This window comes from Lissotriton helveticus, chromosome 3_2, assembly GCF_964261635.1.
Source record: "Lissotriton helveticus chromosome 3_2, aLisHel1.1, whole genome shotgun sequence".
NCBI classification, from domain to species: domain Eukaryota; kingdom Metazoa; phylum Chordata; class Amphibia; order Caudata; family Salamandridae; genus Lissotriton; species Lissotriton helveticus.
Genome location: NC_136062.1, coordinates 383594792 through 383607333, shown reverse-complemented (window position 1 = coordinate 383607333; position 12542 = coordinate 383594792). Strand labels below are relative to the sequence as shown.

General features: G+C 40.4%; 1 protein-coding gene across 1 annotated transcript in view; it reads right to left on the bottom strand.

Moving 5' to 3' along the window:
- The window catches only part of ABTB2 (ankyrin repeat and BTB domain containing 2), a 421711-nt gene that overhangs the window by 229882 nt on the left and 179287 nt on the right, over positions 1-12542 (bottom strand). The window lies entirely within an intron of this gene.

Genomic DNA, 12542 nt, shown 5'->3' with positions numbered 1-12542 from the left:
TGAGTGGAATTTGTGTCTGTAGTTCCGGTATGCTGGGCCAGTATTGTGGAGGGCGTTGTGTGCGTGGGTGAGGATCTTGAAGGTGATTCTAGTCTCGATGGGGAGCCAGTGGAGTGTGCGCAGGTGCTGGGAGATGTGGCAGTGTCTTGGCAGGTTGAGGACCAGTATGGCAGTGTTGTTCTGGGTGTTTTGTAGGTTGCGGGTGTAGTTTATGTTCATTCTGGCGTAGAGTGCGTTGCCGTAGTAGAGTCTGCTGGTGACTAGGGCGTGAGTGACAGTCTTTTCTGTGATCCATTCGAAGGTCTTGCATAGGAGGCGGAGAGTATGGCAGCAGGAGGATGTGACGGAGTTGATCTGGCGGTCCATTTTGATCTCGTAGTCCAGGATGATTCTAGGGTTGCGTGCGTGATCTGTGGGGGTGGGTGAGCTACCGAGGGTGGGGAGCCACCAAGTGTCATTCCAGGCGTTGGGGTGTGGGCCCATGATGAGTACTACTGTTTTGTCAGTGTTCAGTTGGTATGTAACGTTTACAATGAAATTTTTACAACGCACTACCATCACAACGCAGGCATTACCACGCATACCATTACAACGCATTGCGCTGGGGGGCGCTCTAGGGTAAGTAATAAGTTTAATTTTCTATCCAACACCTTCCCTAGTGTCCACGGGGACTGGGGTTGGAATAGAAAATTATACTTACCACTATCCAGCACCTCTAAGCGCTATGCGTTGTAACGGTATTCGTTGTAAATACCGCGTTGTAAAGGTATGCGTGGTAAAAGTATGCGTTGTAACGTCATACATCCTGTTCAGTTGTAGGCAGCTGCTATTCACCCATATGGCGACAGCTTCTATGCCTTCTTGAAAGTTGTATTTGGCTGCATTGGGTTCATTGGATAGGGAGAGCATGAGTTGGGTGTCATCTGCGTATGAAACAATATTGAGTCCGTGGGTTCTAACGATGGGGGCTACCGGAGCCATGTAGACGTTGAATTGTGTGGGCTGAGAGAGGACCCTTGGTGGACTCCGCAGGTGGTTGGTGTAGGGTCCGAGAGGAAGGGAGGGAGTCAGACCTGCTGCGGTCTGCCAGAGAGGAAAGAGTGGATCCTGTCGAGGGCCTTGTCCCAGATCCCTGTGTCGTGGAGTCTCCATGTTACGGTGCGTTGAGAGACTGTTGTACAACTACTCATGTCAAGGACACAGAAAAATCCATTTGCAAGGTGGGTATGGGAATTAGTGTGCTAGAGGAGACGGGTCTCTGCATATGGAAAACTATTTTCCCCTTGGGTAAAAAAATACCATTGCAGTCACTAGAAGGCATTTGTGCTTTTGCAGTTGTAAACAATGCATAATTATGGATGACTGGTGCAGCATTCTGTTAGTACTCTTTGAAAGGTTTGTAAACTCCTGACATTTAAAAATGTGCACCCATGAAAGGAAGTAAACATGCGGGACAGATTTGTAATGATTTGTAAACTAGGATTCCTGTGCCTAGATTGGGACTAGCACACCCCTGCCTGGCCATGTTGCAGGTTGGGACTAGCACACCCCTGCCTGGCCATGAGTTCAGATTGGGACTAGCGCACTCCTGCCTGGCCATGAGTCCAGATTGGGACTAGCGCACTCCTGCCTGGCCATGAGTCCAGATTGGGACTAGCGCACTCCTGCCTGGCCATGAGTCCAGATTGGGACTAGCACACCCCTGCCTGGCCATGAGTTCAGATTGGGACTAGCGCACTCCTGCCTGGCCATGAGTCCAGATTGGGACTAGCGCACCCCTGCCTGGCCATGAGTCCAGATTGGGACTAACGCACTCCGGCCTCGCTGCCTGGCCTTCTTCTACTTCTGTCTCAGGACTTGTAAATAGGAAGACCTGAGAGGCCTACCTGACTATGACTAAGTAGTGACATCCAATCAATGTCTTGGAAGTCAGTGATTGCCACAAGATTTTAAGAATCCAAGTTTTCAGGCTTCCTCAAAAATCGAATGATTTCCAAAAGATTAACTGAAGGTCTCTGCGACTAAGGTTTCCAGTGAGTGAGAGCTGTTCTGATCTCGTCTGTTTTAGGTCTCGGCCTGGAGAAAGCAGCGCTTGCGCTGCACTCGCCATGCAACGGGCTTCTTGGAAACAATACGGATTCCGTAGCCATGTCCCAGCTCCACCTTCAGTTTCCATTTGTGCGCGTCGTTTGGCCTCACGAATTATGCAAAAGCAAGTGCAATGATTGCACGGGAGGCATTTCAATCCCTCCTTGTTGCCACTCTGTCCCCTTTTGTCCCCGCCCATTGGAACAAAATGGGCGGCGTTAGACTATGGCCTTTAATTACTGGGGCGGCGTTAGACTATGGCCTTTAATTACTGGGGACATACTATTTGTTTTCCCTCCCTCTGTCTCTCTCAGAGACACAGCTGTTTGTTCTGTAATTTGTAGACATAATATATGGATTTTGAAAAGTCACATTTATGCTGGTGTACGAGCGCATAATGTACGTTGCTCGACAAATTACTATTAAATGAAAATTCACTCGATTTTGAGGAAAACATGTAAAAAACTCAATGTGTGCATTTTTTTTTACATTATTTAAATAGGATCATGTTGTAAAATGTTAAATTATCCATACAGTGCAATTTTCGGTAGGACCGTCACGGTGTCGAGTTACTAGTACATTGCAGTTTGTTTCTTTCAATGGACTCTGGTCCATTGAAATATGATGCGTTCTTTTCATATGCGGTTGAGTTGTCGGCAACGTCGTGAAAAATATACATCATGCATTATTCCGCCTATATGTATTATTGAAAGAGGACTAAGAGCTGCAGGCCGAACATAGAGCACTAGACAAAGAGTGGACGTGGTACTACATACCCAGACGGAAGACAAGAAAGACTGGCAGAATGGAGCTTCCAGTTATTACAGCTATAACAGCAGATGTGCCTGGCACGAGAGCAGAACTAATGCATCAAAAAGTGCGGGGAACCGGGTCCTGCCACAACTGCTCAAAATATGAACAAAACATTTTGGAAGAATATGCGCGGCACTATGGCCGTCGTGCTCCGGTGCTGGAAGAAAATGTTATCCTTCAAGATCTAAAATAGGGTCATCTTGGAAGGGGAAGGGGGTTAGTGGTCTGCTCCAGGTGGACATCTTGGAATGGGTTACATTAGACCGCATTACTGCGACCGCAAATGAAGACATCTGCGTATAGATGGGGGAAACAAAAACAAGCATTGAAAATGCAATAGGTCTTGACTTTCATTGAGTTAAAGCCATTTGCTTTGCAATACAATACCATTAGCATAGCAAATGGCTATAATGTAATCAAAGGCGAAACCTATTGCATTTTCAATGCTTGTTTTCTTTGTGACTTTGATACCTTCTTTTGATGTTAGACATTTCAGTACAAAACATGGTAATACAATTTTGCAGATTAAAAGCTAGCTGGATAACCATATTTGCCCGAAGGAAGCCTTGCAGGCTCCACGGAAAGTCTTTCACATTCATTCTTCTAGTTCTCAGAAAATACAGACCCTGCAACAAGGTGAATATTTCTGTTATAGCAGTGAACAAAAATAAAACTATGAGAGCTTATGCATGTCTGCAGTTACTAATGTCATTTAGTAACTACTAATATACTTTCAGTAATAGTCTTTCTTCTCTCGGAGCGTCTTTCTTGCGGCATAGTACCGGTTTATACCATTTTACTGCATTGTAAATATCCACTGGGCATTCCACAGGTATTTATGTACATGTGTAAGAGCACTTTTATAGCACTACGTAATGCACGCATATGCAACTGACAAAGGTGCAAGTGTAGATCTATGCCTACACTACAATAACTCTTATGTGCGTAGAACTTCACACATGTAAACCTAGACGTAGGTGTAAATGTGGAAGCAGCTACACTGAGTTGTTGAAAAATGGGGACTATCAACTACTAAGTGGTAGGAGAACGTGAAAAACTAGGGCGGAGTATGGGGAGCATTCATATGCAAACTCACGCCCGTCGCAAGTCACAAAAGTTACACCCACATCATTTCAAGTGGTACTACAAGCCAAACAGGCACCAATGGAGTCACACAAAGCATGGCTACTCATAGGTACTGCGAAGGAATGACATCATATAATCCAATGGAGTCACACAAAGCAAGGCTACTCATAGGTGCCGTCTGGGAATTACATCATAGGAAACCAATGGGATCACACAAAGCATGGCTACTCATAGGTACCGCCAGGGAATGACACAGAAACCAATGGAGTCACACAAATAAGAAGGAAAGGTCAGTCGATCGATCTAATGATGAAAAACCTTGCAAATAAAATAACAGGGCCGAATTTGACCCCGCTATTGAAGGTAGCCCAGGCCAAACTTCTACCCGCGATTGCTTATGGAAGCGAGGCAATGTGGGGAAGAGACGCTAAGGATCTGGACAACACGCAGGTCAAAACTCAGAGAACTCTGTTTTGCCTTCTGCCCCACACATCACCTGCTCAAATAAGGCTGAAGTTTGGTCTTCTACAACAAGTCCTGCCTGGCCAGGTATGGCGCTTACTTGGATAGCGTCGGGGTAAAAATTACAATTCGAACTCCAGAGAGTCCAACAGTAGGGAAAGTGTTGGATAATGTAGGTGTAAAAATTACTATTCGCACTCCAGAGAGTGCAAAAGTAGGGAAAGTAATGGATAGCGAAAGGGTTAAAATTAATATTCACACTCCAGTGACTGCAATAGTAGGGAAAGTGTTGGATAGAGTAGGGGTACAAATTACTATTCCAATTCCAGAGAGTGCAACAGTAGAGACAGTGTTGTATAGTGCAGGGGTAAAAATTACTATTCCCACTCTAAAGAGTGCAACAGTAGGGAAAGTGTTGGATAGCGTAGGGGTAAAAATTACTATTCCCACTCCAGTGAGTGCAACAGCAGGGAAAGTGTTGGATAGCGTTGGGGTAAAAATCACCATTCCCACTCCAAAGAGTGAACAGTATGAAAAGTTTTGGATAGCGTAGGAGTTAAAAATAACATACTTATCAATTACTTTTTTTAAATACTATAAAATGCACCATAGAGCTTTGTCACTGCAGGCTGTCTAGCAGACAGGAAGAGGCCTTAGCCGGACCACACTAAAGGATAGACTACCAGTAGCACAGGGATAATCCTGGCAATAAGTCGAAACAATTTTGAACAACTTACTCAATATGATTTGACAAATGGGCAAGCATGGCTCGAGCAAAAAAACTGAGACTGTACCTTACAGTATCCAATGACATTCATTAGTAACCACAAATAATTTAGATTTTACACTGTAAAGAATTTTCTACCTTTGGGTTTTAACTGTTCTTATCCGAAGATTTTCTTTTATAATCACAACAACCGAAAAGGCAGCAAAGGTGAATGAAATCATATTGAATATCTGTTTAAAATGTGATTCTTTTAAGTGTTAATATTGCAATGGTTTTAGTTAACTATTCAAAAATAAAGATACTTAAACTTGAACATAGGTACTGCCAGGAATGACATGCAAAGCATGGCTACTCGTAGGTACTGCAAGGGAATGACATAGAAACCAATGGAATAAAAAAAATAACACTACTAAGACAGAGACAAGCATTCTCATCCACCAACAATGAAATTACTAAAGTGAACATCAAATAACTCTACATGTTGTAGACCCCCTCCATAAAGCACATTGTTAACATGTGACCACAACTGATGGTAGTATTAGGAATGTTACGCATTTGAACATTCTCATGAGTTATGATACTTACAACTATAAACACACACTCAGACACATCATGTCCCAAACACCCACACATAGAGAGACACAAAAACCATACCTCTGCCCGCTAACACAATTTTGCATAAATACATTGAGTATGTGACTTGAAATTCAGAGCTCTGCATAAACCAAGCCTCCCTTTGAGAAGGTCACCTCTCGGTGAATCTGCATTAGATTATCCAATCAGAGCTCTTTCTATTACACTCGGAAGACGTGAATCACATCTGACACTCCCGCGTGGAGGATTGGTAACATCGGTAACTGGAAACAGGCCAAGATGTGGGATTCGTTATCACTTTTCTCTCCATTGGTCCTCTGCTTCCAGCCTCTTTCATGACCCCAGAAAAAGTACACTGTGCACTCCTCTGGCACATGTCCTTTTCAGAGGATAACATTCAGAAACAATTTGTGGTTTTATCACACTGGTTTCTAGGCGAAGTGCTTAGTAAAACTGTTTGTGCTATATAAAACTGCAAAAATAAATATAAAATTAAAAAGAAGAACACTTAAGGTGGACATCATGGGCTCAAGCCTTTACGGCTGTTAGTGGTTTGGCAAGTTTGTCACTGACAACCCACGAGGCCAAAAAACAAGAGTTCAGAAAGGAAGCAGGGATTTCTGAAAAGGAACAACGCCTTCGTCACGGTGGACACCCACGAGGAGTCACTAACTCCAGAATTGTGTCTGAAGTACATTAGATGGATTCTCAGTTTCAGTCTTCATAACTTGTGCTTTAGAGCAATTCTGTGTGTAAATCTTTCCAATCCATTGTATAAATTTCCTATGTAAGTGAGCCTGCATATGTAACTGTAGTACATTAGTAATTGTCTAGGTTTTCTCTCTAGTCTTTATGGAACCTTTCTCCTGTACATTCTGTGTTCTGTGCTGGTTTATATGCTATATTCTATTCTGTGGCAGTTGACTGGTCGCTGCTGCAGTGTTGTGTTCGCTCTTGCTTTACTCTACAACTTGAATACAGAAGTATTGAAACTCTACCTTCATCTCTACGAGTATCCATTTACTACAGTAACCAATATGAGAAATGGTGAACACTTAGTCAAACGCATGCTTGTATTTCTTTTGAGCTACAAAGATAATCCACTGGGGTTAGCTCACCCTGATGATATCTGTACGACCTTGTTTTCATAAACTACGAAAACAAACTCAAAATACTTAAATACATAATTCCCTACATAAATTTTGATCCGTTTTGAGAGTTTGGCCAACAGGGAATGCCACTGAAAAAGTGGTGTCGTACCCTGTCTGCCAGACTCTCAGTACTCATGCTCTATTAAGGTTTGAGTGAACCATCCCATTTCTGCCATTGGTACCTCTGCTGGTTCTGCAGGTGGTGGCCTGAACAGGGGTGGTTCCTCATAAATGGCAGTGTAGCGAATTGCTAACAAAATGTCGAATAAAAAATATCGAGGTACAGAAATATTGTGACAAAAATATCGCAGTCAGGAATTTCAACATCCTATCTACATCATGGTAAGTACAATAATATTGAGAAAAAATGTCGATGTGAAAAATATTGTTGTAAAAAATATCTGTTTTTTAAAAATGTTAAAAAATAATATAAAATAAAGTAAATAATACATATAATTAAAATAAACTTAAAATCATTAAGAATTGTTTAAAAATAATAACTAATACATGGTGAAATACATTAAACACATACATATAAAATATCATATATAAACTTACTTAATAATATTCATAAATAATTATGTTAATAACCTATAAATTGTTTTTTTTATAAATACATATATACACATACAAAAATAATATAAATAAAAATATTAAAAATTTATATCACAAATTAAAAAACTACAATATTTTAAATGTTTTTAAAATAAGTTATACACAACATTAACTAAAATAATATAGAAAAATATTGGACAGCGAAGAGAAACAAATTACTATTCCCACTCCAAAGAGTGTAACAGTAGGGAAAGTGTTGGATAGTTTAGGGGTAAAAAATACTATTCCAATTCCAGAGAGTGCAACATTAGGGAAAGGGTTCGCTAGCATAGGGGTAAAATTTGCTATTCCCACTCCAGAGAGTGCTACAGTAGGGAAAGTGTTGGATAGAGAAGGGGTAAAAATTACTATTCCCGCTCCAGAGATTGCAACAGTAGGGAATGTGTTGTATAGCGAAAGGGTTAAAATTACTATTCGCACTCTAGAGATTGCAACAGTAGGGTAAGCGTTGGATAGCGTAGGGGTAAAAATTACTATTCCCACTCCAGTGAGTGCAACAGTAGCATTAGTGTTGGATAGCATAGAGGTAAAAATTAGTATTCCTACTCCAGAGAATCCAACAGAAGGGTAAGTGTTGGATAGTGTAGGGGTTAAAATTACTATTCCCACTCCAGTGAGTGCAACAGTAGCGTTAGTGTTGGATAGCATAGAGGTAAAAATTACTATTCCTACTCCAGAGAATCCACCAGAAGGGTAAGTGTTGGATAGTGTAGGGGTTATAATTGCTATTCCAACTCCAGAAAGTGTAACAGTAGGGAATGTACTGCATAGAGTAGGGGAAAAAATTACTATTCCAACTCCAGAGAGTGCAACAGTAGGGAAAGTGTAGGATAGCGTAGGGGTAAAAATGACTACTCCCACTCCAGAGAGTGCAACAGCAGGGAAAGTGCTGGATAGCATCGGGGTATAAATAACTATTCGAACTCCAGAGAGTGCAACAGTAGGGAAAGTGTTGGATAGTGCAGTGGTAAAAATTACTATTCCCACTCCAGAGAGTGCAACAGTAGGGAAAGTGTTAGATAGCGAAAGGGTAAAAATTAATATTCACACTCCAGTGACTGCAATGGTAGGGAAAGTGTAGGATAGAGTAGGGGTACAAATTACTATTCCAATTCCAGAGAGTGCAACAGTAGGGACAGTGTTGGATAGTGTAGGGGTAAAAATTACTATTCCCACTCTAAAAGAAGGGAAAGTATTGGATAGCGTAGGGGTAAAAATTACCATTCCCACTCCAAAGAGTGCTACAGTATGAAAAGTGTTGGATAGCGCAGGAGTTAAAAATAACATACTTATCAATTACTTTTTATAATTAAATAATGATTTATTGATAGATTAACAACAAATTAATTATAAATACCAATAAAATAAAATTACAAATTACTTTAATAACATTTAATTACTTCTCACCCTATTCGCCAATAAACACACAACCAACACTGCATACAATTTAACACAATTAATATAATGATCAGTTAATGAAATAATAAAAATGATTTACCAAATAATAATTAATAAATAAATTAGCAATACCAATAAATATGAATAAATAATTACTTCATTAAAATAAATTACTACCCACCCTATTCCCCTATAAACACACAACCCACTCCTAAACTAACTTAACACATTTAATATATTTATCAATTAATTACTTAAAATTACCAATTAATAATTAATAAACAATAAACCAATTATCAATACCAGAAAAAATGATTAATTAATTTATTATAATTAATTTACTTCCCACCCTAAACCCCTGTAAACCCAAAACCCGCTCAAATAAAAAATTAATAAAATTAATATAATTACCAATTAATAAAAAGTAATTACCCATTAATTGCAAATAAATTATTAATACCAATAAATAAAAATGAATATTTACTTAATAACAATTACATTACTTCCTACCCTATTCCCCTATAAATCCACAACCCGCTTCAATAAAAAAGTTGATACAATTAATATAATTACCAATTAATCAATTAATAAAAAAATTACCTATTAATAATTAATAAAAAATTAATTAATTATCAATACCAATAAAATACTTCCCACCCTATTCCCCTATAAACCCACAACCCGCTACAGAACTAAAATTAAAAATGTAATTAAAAATAACCCGCTTCAATAAAAAAGTTGTAACAATTAATATAATTATCAATTAATCAATTAATTAAAAATATTACCTATTAATAATTAATTAAAAATAAATTAATTATAAACACCAATAAAATACTTCCCACCCTATTCCCCTATAAACCCACAACCCGCTACAGAACTAAAATGCAAAAGTTACTTTAAATAAAATGTACTAACTTCTAAACAATTGATACATATCTTTAATTAAAAAAATACAAAACATAACAAAAATGTGGAACACATACATATAAAATACATATTAAAATACATAACACGAACATAAACATCGATATTATTAACATCGATATTTTAGCTATCAATATTACTAACTTTGATATTGAAAAAATAATATTTCTTACCTTCAGGTCACTGATATTCTTGATGTCGATATTCTGTCCCTAAGATATTTAAAACTCGATATTAAGGTAGGTCTAAAAAAAAAACTCGATATTTTGTCTGTGCATCCAGAGGAGCGTCACACCACCTGCTGCAAGTACAGCATGCAAACACATATAAATAAATGAATTGGCATAGTAATAGCATTGTAATTTGCCACCATCTCGTCAGTGCAAGTATGGGGTTGGGGGACAGGGCTGTATCGCAAATTTGCCCGATGACTGCTGGGTCTATAGTGCACATGTCTAATTGTCCGGCTGTCTTTCAACGTCAGGCCAGACATGCACACTCTATATCCAGCAATTCCAGGGCTGTGAAACAGCCAGTGGATTGCTGGCACAGGTCCCAGCCTCGACATGAGCACTGGGTTAGCCTACTACAACCAATCCTGGAGCTGCTGTCATGCTAAAACCAGCATGAGAGCAGCCACTGGGCAGGAAGAAAGTTCTTCCCTTTCGTGCTTGTGGACACCCGTATCGTGGGAGAGAAGTGCGCACCGGGCAGGACCAGCCTTAAAGTTGAGTTGTGCGCCATCACACCCTACCATATTTTTGCATTGCTAGCTGCGACTGGTTCTGAATGTCAATTTTCTGTGTTGGCACATTGAACCCATGTTCAATGTGCCAAAGCTGCAGTGCCTTCAGAGAAGCCACTGTGATGGCAGCTTCTTGGAAGGCACACAGATCTCAGTTTTCCTGGTGGAGGGCTCTAAAGATGACAGGTTGTAGTCAGTGCTTAATTTGAGCTGGTGGTTTCCGGTGCTCAGCACCGGCACTTAATCAACACCGGCACTTTTTATAAAGACCAGTTAAGGACACATTAATTTACAGGGAGCTTAAGTGATTTGCCCATAATCACAGGCTGTTCAGCCAAGGTCGAGTCTCGTTCCTGGTACCTCAGCGCCGAAGTTGCCAGATCTGGCCTATACACCACATCCTCTCCCACTTTCATGGTTAGTAGTTGGTTCTGTTATAGGCGGCGCTAGCAGGAGAAACAGAGGGTGAAAGCTGCCTCCTGACGAGAACCCAGCACTTATCAATATAAGTGCTGGGTTCTTAACCACTGGCTGTAGTCCACCAGGGCAGTGGAGTACATCTCTTTCTATAAGCCCCTAATTGCCTAAATACAGCCATCTACGGTCACTTGGCACATCTTGCAAGACTGGATTACATTCCTGTTTTTACTCCTGTCTTGCATTATTTGGTGGCAAGCTATTGGTAATTTTGTTAGGTGCATGTAGGATTGTTTTATAGCAAGATATCTATGTAAAGTTGAGAGTTTGCCTGTCTCTGGTTTTGGAATCTCTATTTTATAACACAAGTTCTTGCTCTCTGCCTTCCCATGGTACTAAGACCCCAGCCTCAATTCAATAAACATTGCTTAGCACAGCTAATAGTCCCTGAGTGAACGTGTACAAAAGATGCAAGCTATTTACAGTCACATAAAGCAACTATTCTACTGGCAGCCCCAAACATATTCAGGGCTGAACACTGAGCAACAGATGTCTGCCAAAATCAAGTAGAAAAGTCGACCAAATACCTCACCTCATCAATAGCACACACCCCAATGCCTCAGTTCATATTTACCTATGCACCCTCACAAATGCATTTCACATCTCATTTGAACAATTTTATTCTTAGACCAGCCTCTTTCGTCTATATTGGCTTAAGAAATTGCCAATGTCTTTTTAACTCAGTCCAGTGGAGTGAGTTAAGAGGTAGACCCATTGTCCCTCGAAATATGGTAAGAGGTGGAAACAGGGGTGGTCACCATGGGTTCTTTAGAGCTGGAACCCACACCAGACTTTAGGGATATCAACATAAGATACATTTACATACAAAGAATGTAAATCATTTACGCAGTCAGAGATCCAGCCCTACTGGACCTACGATGTACACTAGTGAGATACGCGGTCCCACAGCCCCCAACAAAGATGAGTCTGGACCAACCCAGGACCACCACAGTCGGTCTAGTAATGCCAGCACCTGCCTTGTCCAGCTCGGTCTCAGCAGGCTCGGCTTGACACTAGCTCAGCTCAGTTCGGCTTAGTTGAGCTTAGCAGCGCTCAGCTGGGCCCCAGTTAGAGAGTAAAATAACTCAGCATGACCATAAATCTTCTGAGTATTAATAGTTATTAAGTAGAGACATATCATGTCAATGTGTGACTTAGGGCACACTTTATTTAGCCAGCAGGACTCTGAATTCTGGGACTTGTAGTTTTCCATTCTACTTTAGAAGTTTGGCCCTCAAGTTCCAGCACGAGATGTGCTGTTGTCTAAAAAAATAGTAACTGGGGTGAAGGTTCATAGATGACATGGATGGGTGTCCTTGGCGGATATGTTTGGTTCCAGAATAAAGCAGCCCGACAGGGATTTACTGAAAGAAGCTCAGAATCTCTTTACTTTCCAATTGCCCTCGGCTAGGTTTAAATCACCTTCAATCTGTTCATCTCCGAGCAGACTCTACGTCCG